General features: G+C 42.8%; 1 long non-coding RNA gene across 2 annotated transcripts; it reads left to right on the top strand.

Moving 5' to 3' along the window:
- The first annotated feature begins 2,428 nt into the window (after positions 1-2,428).
- LOC132388712 (uncharacterized) lies at positions 2,429-14,374 on the top strand. Of its 2 annotated transcripts, XR_009510457.1 has the most exons (5): positions 2,429-5,127; positions 10,277-10,336; positions 10,920-11,075; positions 11,658-11,836; positions 13,327-14,374. It is a non-coding gene; the product is annotated as an uncharacterized LOC132388712 (long non-coding RNA). The 2 variants fall into 2 exon arrangements; XR_009510388.1 differs by having other exon boundaries at positions 11,658-14,374.
- The last annotated feature ends 2,174 nt before the right edge of the window (positions 14,375-16,548 follow it).

Below are 16,548 nucleotides of genomic sequence, written 5' to 3' on the forward strand. Positions count from 1 at the left end.
ACCTATGTCTTGTGGTTTCATGAAAATTATCACAGGAATGAAAAGGCTAATGAGTGTTTGATGGTTCTGGACCTGTTTGGAAGAATGAGGGGGTTGGGGGGGTGGAATCTCATTGAAACCTGAATATTGAAAGGCAGAGAGAAGATGTTTTCTATAGTAAACAAATGAGGAAAATTTTCTTTAGCTGGAAGGTGGTTAATCTGGAATTTATTGGCACAGGCAGCTAAGGAGGCCTAGTCATTGAGTATATTTAGAGTGGAGGTTGATGGGTTCTTGATTAGTAAGGGATTCAAAGACTATGTGGCGAAGGCAGGAAAATGAGGTTGAGAGGGATAATAAATCAGCCATGATGGAATGGTGAAGTAGACTCTTTCTACTCCAATGACATGGTCTTAAACACAAATTGGGTGAATGCCTTGGAATGCAACCATTCAGAACATGATGGTAACTGAGCTGGTTGCCTGACAGCCCCTCTCACTTTCATTCCCCTCTGTCCAGTGAAGCTCAACACAAGCTAATGGAACACCCCATTTTCCAGCTTTATTTTGTAATTTTTGATAATTGTCCTGCTGCATTCAGATCTCTGACTGTTCTTTGCTGCCCTATTCTCTTTTATTGCTGAATCTCCTACTTCACACCATCACAAAGCTTCCTTCAAGTTCTTCTGCTCCCCTTTTCCCTAATTTTTATTCTATTGTTCCTAGAGTTGATCTAAAGTCAAGGTCATCTGGAAGTTTTAACTTTTTTTCTCCTACAAATGTTGCCTGATCTGCTCATATTTTACCCCTGATTCCATCCCATTGGTTTAGAACTGGCCCAGGTTGCTTGCAATCCCAGTGTCATCTGTGAATTGAGCTTACACATTCTGCTTATTGCCAGCTCCAGAAATTCCCTATGCTGTGCGTCAGCTGGGGAAAACCTTGTCCGTGCTTTATTTATTCGGATTCAGATTAATTTGTCACGTGCATCAAAACATGCAATGAAATGCATTGTTTGTGTTAACATCCAAAGCAACTCATGAAAAGTTGGGGGCAGCCCACAAGGGTCGCCACACATTCTGGCACTAACATAGCATGCTGACAATATTCTATAGAATAACACAAGCAACTGCAGAACAAACCCCTTTCCTCATTCCCACCCACTCATATACCCAGGATAGGCTGCTTCCAACTTCCCCAGTGGACTCATGGATTTACGGACACAGAACTTTGACATCAGCTTCTGGACTTCTGATCAAAGGCATTAACCCTAGAATTCTGATAATAAGTCACCAAACTCTAGACCTTGAACCAGGACTCGCCAAATCTCGTATTAGAGAGTCACTGGCCCTCAGCTCTCCTGCCCAATGGATCTCTGATCCTGGAACTTACCAACCTGGGGGGGGGGGGGGGGGGGGGTGGAGTTGGTGGGACTCACTAACTTGCCACCAGTCCTTGTCCATGCTGGTTCAACATCCATCCATGGTTTGCTTTGTCACATGTCCATATCGCCTTTGAACAGAGGCCTATGTTCCTGTCCTTAATCCCTAACCTGACCCCTAACTCCCCTTTCTGTCCCTCAAAACCGTCCCTTTGAACCTAAAAAAACAACTAACTCTGATCCACGACTGTGATGGCAATCACAACTTGTTGTCTCTGGGAATTTCTAACAAAGTCAGATTTACTATCCACCTCAAATTAATCTTGAAGGAGGTGGTGTGCTGCTGTAATCCTGGTGAAGCTACTTTTACAATAATGTTGGAAATCATTCCTAGGATTTAGACCCAGATGAAGGATCAGCAACATATTTCCAAGTCAGGATGAAATACAATTTGGAGGAAGATGTGCAGATGATGGTGTTTCTATGTGTCAACTGTCCTTTGGTAGAAGTTGCAGGTACATGAGTAATTAGTGCATTGGTATACATGCTAGCTATATATATGTATAGTGTGTGTGTGTGTGTATATATATATATATATATATATAATCTGCCCATCAAGAGAGCTGTCTTGTGCTGGATGATCTGGAACTCTTGAGCATTGTTGAAGCTGAACCGATGAAGGGTCTTGGCCCAAGACATCAATTGATTATTCCCCTCTGTTGATGCTGCCTGATTTGCTGAGTTCCTCTAGCATTTTATGTTATCCAGGCCAATGAGGGATTATACCTTCACACTCCTGAGTTTTGCCATGCAGATGGTGGAAATGCTTTGGGGAGTCAGAAGATGCATCGTCTGGTCCATTTATGCAGCTAAGAGTAGTTGGTCCAGTCAACTTTTGCTCATTGATGCCCCTAATATGTTGATGGAATGAGTGATATGCTAGGTGATGTTAAATGCCATTGAATGTTGGGATTAAGTGGTTAGATTTACTCTTACCTTATCTGTGTCCTCCAATTAATTTCAGTTCCCTTAATTCCAAAGCAACGACTGCTTCTTTCCACTCCATCTATCCACAGGCCTCATTCCTCCTTCCTTCCACACTTCCTTTGAAAGCTATGGCTTTCTCTCATCAGATTCCATCATCTTCAGCCTTTTGTCACTTATAGCCTCGGTAACTATCTCCGTTCTCCCCTCCTCCATGTACCTATCACCCTTTCTCACCAATTGTAGGTCCATGTATTGCCTACCACCTCTTCCCTTCACCTCTACATATCATCTATTCTCTCCTCTATCTCTCAGTCCAGATGAAGGGTCTCAATTCAAATTGACCACTGTCCACTTCCTTGCACAGATGCTGCCTTACACTCTGAGTTCCTCCAACATCCTTTTTTTTGCTCCAGATTTGAGCATCTGTTTTGCCAGAGCACCTCCCTATCACACTTTGTTAAATGCATCATTGCTACTAAGGCACACTGGTAGGCTAATTGGTGACTATAAATTACCCTTTACTGTGGATAAGTGACAACTGAATCAAAGGAAAGTTGATTGGTATGTGTGAGAATAATTTTCAGAGAAAACAAGGATACAACAAAAGCTGGAATGGGACTGATGGGATTGCTCTACTGGGTGACCTATGTAGATTGATGGTCGAAATTGTCTTTTGCATTTAATGTGTAAAGCAGAGGGAAGATTGTAATGAATCCTGGCAGAATGGGCAGACAGATGGCAGATGAAAGTTAATAAAGGGAATTACAAGTTATTCTGTTTTGGCTGAGAATGCAGAGAGAGATGCTGAGGAATCAAGGAAAGTATTCAGAATGAGGCATAGGTTGTTTGGCACTGAGATGAGGAGAAACACTTTCATTGTAGGATGGGGAACCCTTGGAATAATCCATCTCAGGGCTGTGAAAGCTCAGTTGTTGGCATTGGATGTTTGTGAGATTGATCCTGGGTATAAGGAGTGTTTGATAGCTGTAGGCCTCTACTTGATGCAGTTTAGGGTTTGGGCCTTTGAAACCTACTGAAAGGCCTACATAGAGTGGACATGGAGAGAATATTTCCTATAGCAGAGGATTCTGTGGAGGTCAGGTCATTGGATGTACCTAAAGTAGAGATTGATAAGCTCTTGATTAGTACAGGCATCAAAGTTTATGGGAAGAAGTCAGAAGAATGAGGTTGAGAGGGATAATAAATCAGCCATGATAGAATGGCAGAGCAGACTCAATAAGCTGAATGGCCTAATTCTGTTCCCATGGCCTGTAGTCTTCATTTAAAACAGAAGCAGATAGATTTCTGGATACTGTGGAACTCATGGAATATGAGATGATGCTGGAATGTGGTCCAGAATGGAAGATCAGTCTTGCAGGTTGAAGAAGAATGAATCTGATAGGAGAGAACCATGGAAGAAAGGAAAGAAGGGTACCAGAGGGAAATGATTGGCAGTTGAGAAGAGATGGGGTGAGATGGTAACCAGAATGGGGAATAGAAGAGGTGGGGGAGTGTTGGAAAGAGATACAGAAAATTGGAGAAATTGATGTTGATGCCATCTGGTTGGAGGCTACCCAGACAGAATATGAGGTGTGTTACTCCAGCCTGAGTCTGACCTCATCATAGCTGCAGAGGAAGCCATGGACCAACATGTTAGAATGAGAAAAATGTAGCAAGGACTTGAAGGACAGAGGTTCAGCAGGTTGGGCCTTTTCATTGGAGTGTAGCAGAATGGGAGGTGTAGAGGTGACATATAAAATCACAAGGGGCATTGACAGGGCAAAAGCACAAATCTTTTCCCCAGGGTTAAGAAATCAAACAAGAAGATAGTCATAGAAAATTAACTGAGGGGTCCATGGACTCCAGATTGGGAACCCCAGACGTAGAAGATTGTCCTATATTGAATGAGTGACAGAGGAAGTGGTTGATTAACAACATTTAAAAGGCACAAGGACAGGTACACAGACAGGAAAGGTTTAGAGTGATATGGACCAAATGCAAACAAATGGTCTAGCTTAGATGGGAATCTTGGTAGGAACGGGCTGAAGGGCCTGTTTCATTGTTGTGTGACTCAATGATGTGAATTTTTGAACCAATAATGTAAGTGGAGGGGAGTAGAAGGATGTGGGGAAATATTCCATCAAGGAACGTAGTTATAGTCGGGAAGTCACTGCCTTAAGGGTGGGGCAAACAATCATAAAGGAATTTCAAAGAGAAAACAGAAAGACCAAATAGATTGCTCTACAAAGAGTCAGTCTTGATGGGCTGAATAGTCACCCGTTTGTTGCAATAATTCCAGGATTGTTTGTTCTATTATGTGATGAGCTGCTAATTTGAAATTTGGAAAACTTCAGCCTTTGTATAGTTTTGCATTGATTCTATTTATCGTATTTCTTTGTTCTACTGTGAGTGCCTGCAAGAAAATGAACCTCGTGGTGACATATGTGTACTTTGATAATTTACTTTAAGTTTTGAATTTAACTACGATACTTTTTGCCCAGTTTTATTGTGAATCCATTTCGCTTTTAATATTCCGCCTGGTAACTAAAAGATTAGGAAGTTGTGTGAATCCGGTGGCCAGGAACAGGGTCTAAAGTTGCCGCTGAGGAAGTGTGGTTGGTCACTATAAATCTTCATGTGGACTCCAGTGACAGTAGCACTGCTCTGCTGTGCAGTTACATTAAACGGGCAGATTTCTGATTGCTTGCACTGTGAGAAAGAAATGCTGAGAGCGTAAATCCTGCGCCGACGAGCGAGCTTCGAACATAGCACGACATTCGGGTAATTTCAATTCTCATTTAACAGGAGGCTTCGCTCTTCAAGCTGACATCTTGTAAAGTAAGATATCCTTCAGTGAGGCAGGGCTGTGCTCGTTCATATCTCCGGCTCTTGTTGAAGATGATTTGATGAATGTTAAGCCTGGCCATTCATGAGCAGCTGAGAGAGTGGCACTGCATTTTCTATATTTAGTGCGGTTGCTATGGTAGAAGTGTTCTGGAGCCTGGTCTGCCTCCAGCAACACGAATTTAACATGGCAGGTTGCAGCTACTACCTCTGCAGATTCTTACCTTCTCTCTCCCTCGACTAGTTGCCAGACGGAAGCACTGGCTCGCTCCATGCAATAAATAAAACAATTCCCCTTCTTGCGTCTAATTAATCAACGCATTTAGACCAATAACATTTTAAAGAATCTCTCTTCTTTCCGCAACCTCCTTTCCAAGGACTGTTTCACTGGTTGTAGGTGGGATTCCTAGAAGTTTCCCATAATTACTGCTAGTTCCATGGAAGCTATTGCTAGTTCTTAATATAGTTCTGTGGCGATAACCTTGTACAAGTTACCAGTCCCCGTGAACATGAGAAAACGTGGGCAATATTTCTAAAATAGATTAACTATTTCTTTATTTAACACTGAAGTATAGTATAGTACATAGCTCAAGTTACAGGAATTAAAAATGGTGGGGGGAGGAACTACTCTGTTCTAAAAGGCACACCTTCCCCTCCCCTCTATTTACTCTCAGAGTCACCAGCTCTGATACCTCCCCACCAATTCCTCTCCAGCCATGCATTTCCTGCAACCATGTTAAAGTGTTACACCTGGCTCTGCACCTCTTTCCTAGCCGCCATTCAGGGACCTAAACAGTTCTCCTAAGGTGATGAATTCCCCAGTTATTTATTGCATCCGATGCTCCCAGTGCGACCTTCTCTGCATCTGTGAGCCTGGATGTAGATTGGGACACCATTTTGTCAAGCCCTTTCACTCTGTCTGTTATTCCAGCTGGGATCTCCCAGTGGGTGAGCCAATTTAATTCCACTTCCTGTCTCCACACCTACGTGCCTGTCTGTGGCCTCTTCTACCAGGCTCAACACAAATTAGAGGAACATCACCTCGTATTCCACCTGAGCCTTTTCCATCCTAACAGCATGAACACTGGATTCTCAGACTTCCACTATCCTCTCCCCTCTACCTCTTAGAACCATAGAACATTACAGCACAGAAACAGGCCTTCTGCCCCTTCTTGGCTGTGCAAAACCATTCTTCTGCCTAGTCCCACTGACCTGCACCTGGACCATATCCCTCCAAACACCTCGCATCCATGTACCTGTCCAAGTTTTTCTTAAATGTTAAAAGTAAACCTGCATTTACTACTTCATCTGGCAGCTCACTCCCACCACTCGGTGTGAAGAAGTCCCCCCCCCCCATGTTCCCTTTCCTGCTACTTTTTCCCTTCCCTTTCTCTCCTGACCCACTGGCTTCAATCATCCTCTTTCCCATCCTCTCTTCATCTGCATATCACCCACACACTCCTCCCACAGATTCCTTTTTCTCCTGATTCCATTATCCTGTTCTATCAGATTCCTTCATCACCTCCATTTGTAGCCTGCCAGATCCTTGCGTCATTCCCACTCTCTCCCTCTCTAGTTTGCCCTTCTCACTTGGATCCACCTATCAGCTGCCAGTTCTCCACCTTTTCAGGTGTAAGGTGATCCTTCCCTCCAGTAGCCTGCAGGTCACCTTTGGTGTAGCACCTGCTTAGCCTCACCCCAGTCAGGTTCATGTTGAGCAGGTGTGGATGGTCATATGAGAAGCTGGTGCATATCTAACTTGGACTCAACATATCAATGCAGCTACAAAGAAGGCCTGACCGTGGCTATAATTCATTAGGAGTTTGAAGAGATTTGCTATGTCACCAAAGACTCCTGCAAATTTCTACAGATGTACTGCAAAGACAACTTAACCAGTGGCAACACTGGTATGGGGAGGCGACTGCGCAGGATTGAAATAAGCTGCAGACAGTTGTAAAAACAGTCAGCTCTATCATGTGCACTAGTCTTCGTAATACAGTACCCAGGACGTCTTCAAGGGGCGATGCCTCAAAGTTGGCATCATTCATTAAGGACCCCTGTCACCCAGGACATGCCTTCTTCTTATTGCTACCATCAGGGAGGAGGTACAGGAGCCTGAAGGCGCACACTGAACAGTTCAGGAACAGCTTCTTCCCCTCATGCACACTTTAATCCATGTTTTGTTTCTATTATTGTGTATTACAATATACTGCTACCACAAAGATGACAGATTTCACGATGTACTGTGTATCGGTGATATTAAACCTGATTCTGATCTCAAGACTCAACACTACCATGACGCCAGGCAGACAATTGGAGTATTGATAATGCCTGTCTTGTAAAGATGCTGCCCTGAAGAAGGCAATGGCAAGCCACTCTGTAGAAACATTTTGCAGGAACTATCATGGTCCTGGAAAGACTAGATCCCCAATGCCATATGACACAGCATATTGTGAACAAACTAATCCACCCTCTTCCAGTCTAGATGAAGAGCGTCAACGTGACTTGTTAACTGTCCATTTCCCTCCACTGATGCTGCAGGACCTGCCACGTCCCTCCAGCTCTTTTGTGCGTTGCTGTCTTCTAAACTAGTGGTATCTCAGGAAGTAGGAATGAAACTACTCTGGGGGTGTCGCAGACAGGTTAAAAAGGTGGATGTGATTTATGCTTTTGTTATGGATGATAGAATTGCATCTCAAAGCAATATTTGCCCTTTTTTTTAAAAAAGAGGTTTTTTTATGGTCAGTGTTCCTCAGTCATGTTTTCAAGTAATGAACATATAGAACCATGAGGTAATGTCACAGCTCTGTAAAACACTGCTTAAACCATAGGTGGAATATTACATTCAGTTCTGCTGGCCTCATTAAAGGAATGTTGGGAATTTAACCCTAATCGCTGGAAGACTGATTTATAGTGTGACTACCTGCACTGTTACACTTCATCCCCAACCTAGACTGAGTCATAGGGTCATACAACATTGATGCAGGCTGTTCAGCCTAACTCATCTATGCCAGCTTTGTTGCCCAAGTCAGCTAGTCCCATCTGCATGCATTTGGCCCATAGTCCTCTATATCATTCCTCTCCATGTACTTTAAGTGTCGCTAATAGAACATAGAATGTTACAGCAACAGTGCAGGCCTTTTGGTCCAATATTGTGCTGACATTTTAACCTACTAAGATCAATCTAACCCTCCCCTCCAACATAGCGCTCCATTTTTCTAACATGCATGCGCCTATCTAAATCTCTTAAATGTCCCTAATGTATCTGCCTCTACCACCATCCTTGGCAGGGTATTCCATACATCTACCACACTCTGTGTATTTAAAAAAAAACTTGTCTCTGACATTCCCCCCCCCCCCCATACTTTCCTCCAAACACTTTAAAATTATGCCCTTTTGGATATAATTCTGCTTCCTGATGCCCACTCGGCCACTATTGTGGCAATACCTTCCAAATACACACCACCCTTTTAAAGAAACTGCTGCCCCACACAAGTCCCCTATAAATCTCTTGTCTCTGATATTAAACCTATGCTGCTTTGTTTTTAGCATCACCTTGTCTATGGCCCTCATGGTCTTGTATACCTGTCGGGTCGCCCCTCAATCTCAAGGAGCAGAGGTTCCCTACCTTTCTTATGCCCTGGGCTAATACCATTAAGAAGAGGTCTGTGAGCCCAAGGTTGGGAACCTCTGTCCTAGAGGGAATAAAATCCTGGTCTATGCAACCTCTCCTTGTAACGGAAGTCCCCAAGTCCAGCCAACATCCTTGTAAATCTTTTCTGCACTCTTTACAGTTTAATCACATCTTTCCTAAAATAGGATGATAAAACTGTACACTGTACTGCAAGTGAACCCTCATCACGGTCTTATGACTGTCATAACTTCCGGACTCCCACTCAGTACTCTGACTGATGAAGACCAGCATGCCAAATGTAATGCTGCTTTCTTTGAACTATGCACCTGCACACCTAGGTCCCTCTGTTCAAAAATATTCTTCATTCATACCCGCAAATAACCTCGAGCCCGCTGTATCCTAGGCAGTGTTCTACATAGTCTATAATATTGCTGATGTACATGCCCACATGGACTATCCCTTTTATAGCTGTCAATACATCAAAATGATGAAAGCCTTTTACAGTGTAGGCATGCAGAAATCCATAGTATGAACTTCAGTGTTAATGTTAGAGCTACTCAGTCAGAAGCAAAAACAAGAAGCATTCGAAGGTTATAAGAAAATGGGTGTAACCATTTACCTTTATTTTTAAGAAAGAGGGTTTTATTTATTAAACTGCATTCTGACCGGCTGCATCACCATCTGGTATGGGGAGGGGGGAGTGAGGGCTACTGCACGGGACTGAAGTAAGTTGCAGAGAGTTGTAAAATTAGGCAGTTCCAAACTTTGGCAAGAACCTCCGTAATATCCAGGATATCTTCAAGGAGCGATGCCTCAGAAAGGCAGTGTCCGTCACTGAGGACCCCCATCACCCAGGACATGCCCTCTTCTCATTGCTATCAGGAAGGAGGTACAGGAGTCTGAAAGTACACACTCAATGATTCAAGAATAGCTTCTTTCCCTCTGCCATCTGATTTCTGAATGGACATTGAACCCATGAATGCCACTTCACTACATTTTTATATCTTTTTTTGGACTATTTATTTAATTTAACTATTTAATATACTTAAATTCTGCTTTCTTTCTTTTCCACTCTGTTATCATTTTGCTGTACTGCTGCCACAAAGTTAACAAACTTCACAACATATATACCAGTGATATTAAACCTGATTCTGATTCTGCATGACCTTTAAAATAAAGGAACTGGTTGCCTTTATTGCATTATATTTATAATGGATAGTTCATTGAACTGATAATAACCTAGATACTGCATTATATAAGCAGAACATAAGTGCTCACAAAGATCAATGTATTGTTGCTTGAGAATGGTGCTGAGAGATGGAGGCAGTGAAGGGAAAAGGATTGTGTTGTGCAATTTTGTGCATGATTTATTAAGTTCTAAACACACCCCTTTTCCCCTTCACTCAATATCCCAACTAATGAAGACTAACTTACCATATACCTTCTTGACAGGGTTGTTAAGAAGGTGTGTTGACCATCATTCATTGGAGGATTGAGTTCAAAAGCCGCAAGGTAATGTTACAGCTCCACAGAATGCTTGCTAAACCACTCTTGCAATATTGCATTTAGTTCTGGTCGCCTCATTATAGGAAGGCTGTGGAAGCTTTAGAGAGGGTGCAGAGGAGATTTACCAGACAGTTTGCATTATGAGGATAGGTTGAGAGAGCTGGGGCTATCTCTTTGGAGCGAAGGAGAATGATAGGTGACCCTGAGAGGCATAGATAGAGTAAATTCTCACCTCTTCACTTTAATTACTTTCACTCGTGGCATGTCGGCCTCCTGATCATAGTTACTCCCTGTTAGATCATGTCTTAGGATACTGAAAGCAGCTTTCCCACAACACAGCATAGTTCGAAGTACATTTATTATCAAAGTATGCATGCAGTATACAACCTTGAGATTCGTCTTCCAGCAGGCAGCCATGAAGCAAAGAAATACCATGGAACTCATTCAAAGGAAACATCAAACACGTAATGCACAAAGAACAAATTGTGAAAATGGCAAAAAAGAGTGGAAAAACAGAAATATTAAACATCAAATTGAAATAGTCTAGGAATGCTCAGTTCAGTTTTGTGCTGTCGTCTGTTGATTGCAGGCTGCAGAGCGAGTCCACCCCGATCAAAATAGCAATAAGAAAGGAGTAACCAGAAGCACCTAACATGATGCAATTCACAAAATGCATCAATGAAACTTTCCCCAAGACCCAAGATCCAGATGCTTCGAGCAAGAGGGAGAAACCAGCCAAATGCAGGTACGTTCCTCCAGCAGCAGTGAGTGAGAGAGAGAGAGAGAGAGAGACACAAGATGCAGCCAGACAGCGCTGAACACCTGCTTGCCTTCCGCTCTTGTCTTTGTTGATTTCAATCTTGCTCCACACTTAGATCAGAAAGAAATGGAGTCAATCGTGGGCTTGCATCCCATCTTCGGTTTATTTGGTCTCCAGGCTGCACGCTCTGCTTCAATTCTCACTGAACTCCCTCAGAGACAGCAGAGCACCAGATTGCTCATTCAACTCAAAAGTACACTGTCAAAATGTAAACCACAGTTCCAATAGTAGAAGACCCATAGTTGAAAGAAGTTAAAGAAGTAGTAGTTTCGTGAACTGCCTGAAGTATGTCGTCTACACTGAATTAATTAATGTTGCTGAACAGTTTCTAACCAGCATCAGAAGGGTGTACTTCTACGGCTGTTTGAAACTACACAGTGCTTAGAATGCATAGTTTTTAAATGGCATTAGTTGCATGGGCTTGTGTTCAAAAAGCAGCATTTTTTTCACTGATAGTTGGCAAGAAATAAGCATTAAGACAATTCAGAACTGTTTTGTTCACTGCAGATTCAAGCATTCAGGCTTGGTTGCCAGAAACAGCTAAGAGTGAAAATGAAATTATTTCACCACTTCAAGTTAGGAACTACAAAGAATTTGAAAGCATCTACAGTCATCTTGAATGTTGCAATGAAAATGAAGATTTGGAGGATGCAATTGTCGAAAATTGTATGAAGACAGTCCGTTAGGTACACTAGTTGTCTGCACCGATTTAATTCATTTACAGTTAATCAAAAGAACACGGTAGATTAATTCCTCTACCAATAACTATAGGGAATGAATACAATAACTATAGGGAATGTACTGTAGCTGTATTGATAGTGTTTTCATTTGTTCTGTATTTCATTTAAATACATAATTTGTTACTCAGTTAAATGGTAGAATATATATTTTTTAAATCTCTTTAACTACTTCCACGAAACTTCGGCTAATTGGAGCAGCGGATTAATTGGGCCAAAATGTATCGACCTTGATTGTGTTCTAATTAACCAGAATCTACTGTATATGTAAAATACTGAAGTAGTGCAAAAAAAGGACGAAAATAGTGAGGAAGTGTTCGTGGGTTCATTGTCCATTCAGAAATCTGATGGCCGAGGGGAAGAAGCTGTTCCTAAAACATTGAGTGTGTGTCTTCAGGCTCCTGTACCTTCTCTCTGAAGAGGGTGTGTCCTGGGTGGTGAAGGCCCTTAATGACAGATACCATCTTTTTGAGGTATCACCTTCACATGATGTCCTCGACAGTGAGGAGGCTAGTGCCCACGAGGGAGCTGGCTGAGCTTACAACTTCCTGCCACCTTTTCTTATCCCCACCATTATCATGACATCAGCAAACTCGACAATTGATTGCTTGGGTGATTGGTTGTGCAGTTATATGTGAGCAGGCTGGTGCAGGTGATTCTTTGGTCAGTTTTAACTACCCATTGTAGACTCCTGCAGTCACCCAGAAGTGAGAAATGCCAGCTACAAGTCTCCTTCCCCAGAGTACATGCAGCAACAACAGACGACTGCAGGCTCTACACTGAATTAATTAATGTTGCACCAAGCACAAGAGATGGTTGCTCTATGTAATGTGATTGAATTTCCTTTGCACTGCTTTGTAGCATAAATTCACCAATCTTCTTGGTCATTGTTCATCACTTAGTCCCAAGTCCAGGAACATATCAGTCAAAGTCTTTAGGCAGCTGGGATCTTCTCAACGTCGCTACCTTTTCATGATTTGATCCAAACCAGGTAATTCACCATAAATCTGAAACTTCTCTTCATGGGAGGAGAACATTTCTTAATGTGAGCAACAGGCATTTCTTCCGTACCCTCGTCCCATTTAAGGGAAACAGATTCCTGTCTCGGGCGCACAGTAGCGTAGCGGTTAGCAAAATGCTATTACAGTAACAGTGACCCGGGTTCAATTCCTACCACTCTCTGCAAAGAGTTTGTATGTTCTCCCCATGACTGTGAGGGTTTCCTCTGGGTGCTCCGGTTTCCTCCCACATTCCAAAGACATACTGGATGGTAGGTTAATTGGACAAATGGGTATAATTGGGCAGCACAGCTCCACGAGGCAGGAAGGGCTTGTTACCATACTGTGTTTCAAAATAAGTACAATAAATTAAAACAAAAATAAAGCTGATTTGTCCACATTGCATCCTACAAAATAACTTTATTTTTCTTTTACGGATAGTGTTCCTGCTTAATGAGAGGAAAATCGATGAAGCCTCTACACATGAGAGAAGAAAGAGTGAATTCAGGAAAGAGGTTGTTTTTGCAAATGAATCCAATTATTTGGAAACTCTGCGGTGTTCAATTGCATCTAACGCTTAACTACAGGCTTTATAGAATCTGTCAGATGTTATAGAACACAACAAGAAAACAAAATAACTACAGCAAATCAAGCCCCTTGTCTCCCACCCATTCACATACCAATGCAGACATACAGACTCGCTTCTGGGCCTCCAGCAGACTGGCAGGCTTTCAGACCATGAGTCTCTGAATTACCCTGTGGACTTCAGACTTCAGAACTGAGGGCTTCAGCCACTGGACTTTGACTTCTAATCGACCTTTGTGCTTTGATCTTCAGTATTGAACCCAAGTCTGGTCGATGACACGACCCTGAACTCCAGACTCGCTGATGATGGGACCCTGAATTCCAAGCCTTAGACTCTGGACTCACTGCCTTATGGTACCTAGAGGGCTTGAGTGTCTCCTGCACGCACAGTCATCTGATTGTGGGACCCAGTGACCTGGAGTGCCACAAAACCCTCATCCTCGGTCCTTGTTCACCAGCCCGATTCTATGGATGTGCTTCTTCAGAAGTCTGCACCGAGAGCTCCCCCAAACCTTCATTATTTCAAGGCAAACAAGCGCAGCTCCAGTCTAGCCAAGCAGCTTGAATCATTCATCCCTGGAACCGTCTTAGTATATCTCTGCCCTATCCCCAGCCCTCACAACTGCAGAAATCAGAATTGGCCTCGACCTCCAGTTGTGGGCCCACTGTTGTTTTGATCCAACAGCCTTGCAATCATAAATGGCTTTTGTCCTCCAGACTCCTGGTTAAGAATCCCAGGATCCCATATAATTTAAGAAGCCATGCTCTCAATATGTCCTTGTTGTGTTCAAGAAGTGCATGTCTGAATGGTTGCCATCAAAATCTTCTGGAACAAGTAACAGAGACTTTATCCAAAGTTTCTGATAAGTAGGATGTGTTTCTGATTAAATAAATATTTATTTAAGAACTTACAATCCCATAGTCTTTTCTATAAATTTCTTTTTCCAAAGCTTGTCATAAACTACAGTTGCTAGCCTGAAAAACTTTAGTATATTAAATACAAGGTTGATGCTGGAAATGCAGGATTGGAAACACGGAAGTTACAATGTTCCACACACAAACATTAGGTGCTCCACAGAGTCATTGAATTTTGGATAAGGAGCCCAAAACTGCTCACAATTCTCCAAGAGTGGTCTGGCCAATGCCTTATAAAGCCTTGGCATTTGCCTCCTTGCTTTTATATTCTAGTCCTCTCAAAATGAATTTGCCTTCCTTATCACCGACTCAAGCTGCAAGTTAACCTTTAGGGCATCCTGCCTGAGGACCAGAGGGTGGAGGATTCATTGCCAAATATGCATGAGAAGCCTCAAATAACTATGAACTAAATGTGTATTTTTCTCAAAAGATGATTTAGTTTGTCAACCCTGATAAATGTAGGTATCTGATACAACACCTGGTCACAGCCCTTTGGCGCAAGGCCGGGTGTAAGTGTTCTCCAATCATCTTCCAGTGCATCAGACGGTAGATCAGGTTTTTAGCTGGAACATGGGTCAGCATCGGTGTCACACTTGGACGTACCGAAATCTGTTGGAGCTCCCTTTACACTGCCTCATCAAACACTTCTGGGACAGGAACAGCATGAATTTAAGACAGTATATACTTCCCCCAATTAATCTCAGAATGGTTGACAGGGGAAAGGGGAAACCACTCATCCATAAAGGATGTACTAGATCGAAGTGCAGTTCACCTGATCCCTCTCCCCCACCCACTTTTTGCAGTCGCTCACAGTGTCATAGATCACTACAGCAGGGAGACAGGCCCTTTGGCCCATCTCACCCATATTGATCAAGATCTCCATCTAAGTTAGTTCCATTTGCCTGCATTTGGCCCATGCACACCTAACCTTTCCTATCTGAGTGTTTTTTAAATGTCATTGCACCTGCCTTAGCCAGTTCCTATAACAGCTCGTTCCATATATCCACCACCCTTACAGTCTCCATAAGACATAGGAGCAGTATTAGGCCATTCAGCCCATTAGGTCTGCTGATCTGTTTCCCCTCTACCCCATTCTCCTACCTTCTCCCTGTGACACCCTTACTAATTAAGAATCTATCAATCTCTATTTTAAATGACTTGGCCTCCACAGCCATTTCCAGCAATGAATTCCACCGATTCACCACCCTCTGACTGAACGAGTTCCTCCTTGTTCTGAGGAGACATCCCTCTAGTCTGAGGCCATGTCCTCTGGTCCTAGACTCTCCCGCTATTGGAAATATCCCCTCCACGTCCACTCTAATATCATTATCATTATGTGGCGTGTCGTGTGACATGGGTGATCATTGTCTTCAATCTGTCTCTGTCCATCACTATGATAGTTCTTGGCAAATTTTTCTACAGGATTGCTTTCTTCTGGGCATTGTTTTTAACAAGACGGGTGACCCCAGCCATTATCAATACTCTTCAGAGATTGTCTGCCTGGTGTTAGTGGTTGCATAACCTGGACTTGTGATATGCACCAGCTGCTCATACGACCATCCACCACTTGCTCCCATTGCCTCACATGACTTTGACTGGGGGCTAAGCAGGTGCAACATCTTATCCAAGGGTAACGTGCAGGCTAGCGGAGGGAAGAAGCACCATACACCTCCTTTGTTAGAGGCATATCTCCACCCCTCTGGCCTCCACTCTATATAGGCCTTCCATAAGTTGCAAACAAAAGTTTTGGTCTAAGTAAACTCCTTCATCTAAATAACTATCCTCTTACCTACATGCTATCATAAGCAATATCTAAACCATAGTGACAGTTAATCCAATATCTCTTGGTATCCCCTACTTCATTACTGTGAGTAATTTTGGGTCATATATCTAAGGAAGGATGTGTTGGCCCTGAAGAGAGTCCAGAAGAGATTGATAAGAAATATCTTGGGAATGAAAAACTTAATAGATGTTTCTGGGCCTGTACTTGATGGAATTCAAAAGAATGAAAGAGGGATCTCATTAAGGCCTACTGAATATAGAAAAGCCTGGATAGAGTGGGCATGGAATGCATGTTTCCAATAGTTGGGGAGTCTAGGATCAGAGGGTACAGCCTCAGAATAAAAGGATGTCCCTTTAGAACTGAGATGAAGAGGAATTTTG

Source organism: Hypanus sabinus, chromosome 1, assembly GCF_030144855.1.
Source record: "Hypanus sabinus isolate sHypSab1 chromosome 1, sHypSab1.hap1, whole genome shotgun sequence".
NCBI lineage: Eukaryota > Metazoa > Chordata > Chondrichthyes > Myliobatiformes > Dasyatidae > Hypanus > Hypanus sabinus.